The following is a 3,486-nucleotide window of genomic DNA, read 5'->3' on the forward strand; positions in this document are numbered from 1 at the left end:
AGCAGAAAATTTTCCCAAACATGGGATGGGCAAATATTTCTCAGGATACAGCAAGCAATATTCGTGAAAGGAAAATGGATGGACTAGACTTCATCAAAATTAGATCTTCTGCTCTTTAAAGGATACTTAAGCAAAGAAAAAGACAAGCCACACCCGGGGGAGAATATTAATATCCTATGTATCTAACACAGAACTGGTATCCAGATACATAATAATCATTACAACTCACCAAAGAGAAGACAGATATCCTGTTTTTAAAATATGCAAAAGATTTGAATGGCACTTAAAGATACACAAACTACTAATGAACACATGGGAACGTGCTCCATATCACAACAGTTTGTTAGAAAGGCTGACATTTAAAGAGATGACATCACTCAGTGTTGACAGGGCTGTGGACAGGGCAACGGTACAGCCTCAGAACACAGTCAGGCAGTTTCTCGCAAAGTTAAATGTGCACCTACAATCAGACCCGACACTCCACTCTTTTTTTTTTTTTAATTTATTTTTTAGATCTTTATTGGCGTATAATTGCTTTACAATGGTGTGTTAGTTTCTGCTTTATAACAAAGTGAATCAGTTATACATATACTTATGTTCCCATACCTCTTCCCTCTTGCGTCTCCCTCCCTCCCACTCTCCCTATCCCACCCTTCTGGGTGGTCACAGAGCACTGAGCTGATCTCCCTGTGCTATGCGGCTGCTTCCCACTAGCTATCTATTTTACGTTTGGTAGTGTATATATGTCCATGCCACTCTCTCACTTTGTCACAGTTTACCCTTCCCCCTCCCCATATCCTCAAGTCCATTCTCTAGTAGGTCTGTGTCTTTATTCCATTCTTACCCCTAGGTTCTTCACGACACTTTTTTTTCTTAGATTCCATATATATGTGTTAGCATACAGTATTTGTTTTTCTCTTTCTGACTTACTTCACTCTGTATGACAGACTCTAGGTCCATCCACCTCACTACAAATAACTCAATTTCGTTTCTTTTTATGGCTAATATTCCATTGTATATATGTGCCACATCTTCTTTCTCCATTCATCCGATGATGGACACTTAGGTTGTTTCCATCTCATGGCTATTGTAAATAGGGCTGCAGTGAACATTTTGGTACATGACTCCTTTTGAATTATGGTTTTCTCAGGGTATATGCCCAGCAGTGGGATTGCTGGGTCGTATGGTAGTTCTATTTTTAGTTTTTAAATGACCCTCCATACTGTTCTCCACAGTGGCTGTATCAACTTACATTCCCACCAACAGTGCAAGAGAGTTCCCTTTTCTCCACACCCTCTCCAGCATTTACTGTTTCTAGATTTTTTGATGATGACCATTCTGACTGGTGTGAGATGATATCTCATTGTAGTTTTGATTTGCATTTCTCTAATGATTAATGATGTTGAGCATTCTTTCATGTGTTTGTTGGCAATCTGTATATCTTCTTTGGAGAAATGTCTATTTAGGTCTTCTGCCCATTTTTGGATTGGGTTGTTTGTTTTTTTATTATTGAGCTGCATGATCTGCTTGTAAACTTTGGAGATTAATCCTTTGTCCGTTGCTTCATTTGCAAATATTTTCTCCCATTCTGAGGGTTGTCTTTTGGTCTTGTTTATCGTTTCCTTTGCTGTGCAAAAGTTTTTAAGTTTCATTAGGTCTCATTTGTTTATTTTTGTTTTTATTTCCATTTCTCTAGGAGGTGGGTCAAAAAGGATCTTGCTGTGATTTATGTCATTGAGTGTTCTACCTATGTTTTCCTCTAAGAGTTTTATAGTGTCTGCTTTACATTTAGGTCTTTAATCCATTTTGAGCTTATTTTTGTGTATGGTGTTAGGGAGTGTTCTAATCTCATACTTTTACATGTACCTGTGCAGTTTTCCCAGCACCACTTATTGAAGAGGCTGTCCTTTCTCCACTGTACATTCCTGCCTCCTTTATCAAACATAAGGTGACCATATGTGCGTGGGTTTATCTCTGGGCTTTCTATCCGGTTCCATTGATCTATATTTCTGTTTTTGTGCCAGTACCATACTATCTTGATTACTGTAGCTTTGTAGTATAGTCTGAAGTCAGGAAGCCTGATTCCTCTAGCTCCATTTTTTATTCTCAAGATTGCTTTGGATATTCCGCGTCTTTTGTGTTTCCATACAAATTGTGAAATTTTTTGTTCTAGTTCTGTGAAAAATGCCAGTGGTAGTTTGATAGGGATTGCATTGAATCTGTAGATTGCTTTGGGTAGTAGAGTCATTTTCACAATGTTGATTCTTCCAATCCAAGAACATGGTATATCTCTCCATCTATTTGTATCATCTTTAATTTCTTTCATCAGTGTCTTATAATTTTCTGCATGCAGGTCTTTTGTCTCCTTAGGTAGGTTTATTCCTAGATATTTTATTCTTTTTGTTGCAATGGCAAATGGGAGTGCTTTCTTGATTTCACTTTCAGATTTTTCATCATTAGTGTATAGGAATGCCAGAGATTTCTGTGCATTAATTTTTTATCCTGCTACTTTACCAAATTCGTTGATTAGTTCCAGTAGTTTTCTGGTAGCATCTGTAGGATTCTCTGTGTATAGTATCATGTCATCTGCAAACAGTGACAGTTTTACTTCTTTTCTGATTTAGATTCCTTTTATTTCCTTTTCTTCTGATTGCTGTGGCTAAAAGTTCCAAAACTATGTTGAATAAGAGTGATGAGAGTGGGCAACCTTGTCTTCTTCCTGATCTTAGTGGAAATGCTTTCAGTTTTTCACCATTGAGGACAATGTTGGCTGTGGGTTTGTCATATATGGCCTTTATTATATTGAGGAAAGTTCCTTCTATGCCTACTTTCTGCAGGGTTTTATCATAAATGGGTGTTGAATTTTGTCAAAAGCTTTCTCTGCATCTATTGAGATGATCATATGGTTTTTCTCCTTCAGTTTGTTAATATGGTGTATCACATTGATTGATTTGTGTATATTGAAGAATCCTTGCATTCCTGGAATAAACCCCACTTGATCATGGTGTATGATCCTTTTAATGTGCTATTGGATTCTGTTTGCTAGTATTTTGTTGAGGAGTTTTGCGTCTATGTTCATCAGTGATATTGGCCTGTAGTTTTCTTTCTTTGTGACATCCTTGTCTGGTTTTGGTATCAGGGTGATGGTGGCCTTGTAGAATGAGTTTGGGAGTGTTCTTCCCTCTGCTATATTTTGGAAGAGTTTGAGAAGAATAGGTGTTAGCTCTTCGCTAAATGTTTGATAGAATTCACCTGTGAAGACATCTGGTCCTGGGCTTTTGTTTGCTGGAAGATTTTTAATCACAGTTTCATTTTCAGTGCTTGTGATTGGTCTGTTCATATTTTCTATTTCTTCGTGATTCAGTCTTGGCAGGTTGTGCATTTCTAAGAATTTGTCCATTTCTTCCAGGTTGTCCATTTTATTGGCATAGAGTTGCTTGTAGTAATCTCTCATGATCTTTTGTATTTCTGCAGTGTCAGTTGTTA

The sequence above is a fragment of the Delphinus delphis genome, chromosome 4 (genome assembly GCF_949987515.2).
Source record: "Delphinus delphis chromosome 4, mDelDel1.2, whole genome shotgun sequence".
Lineage (NCBI taxonomy): Eukaryota > Metazoa > Chordata > Mammalia > Artiodactyla > Delphinidae > Delphinus > Delphinus delphis.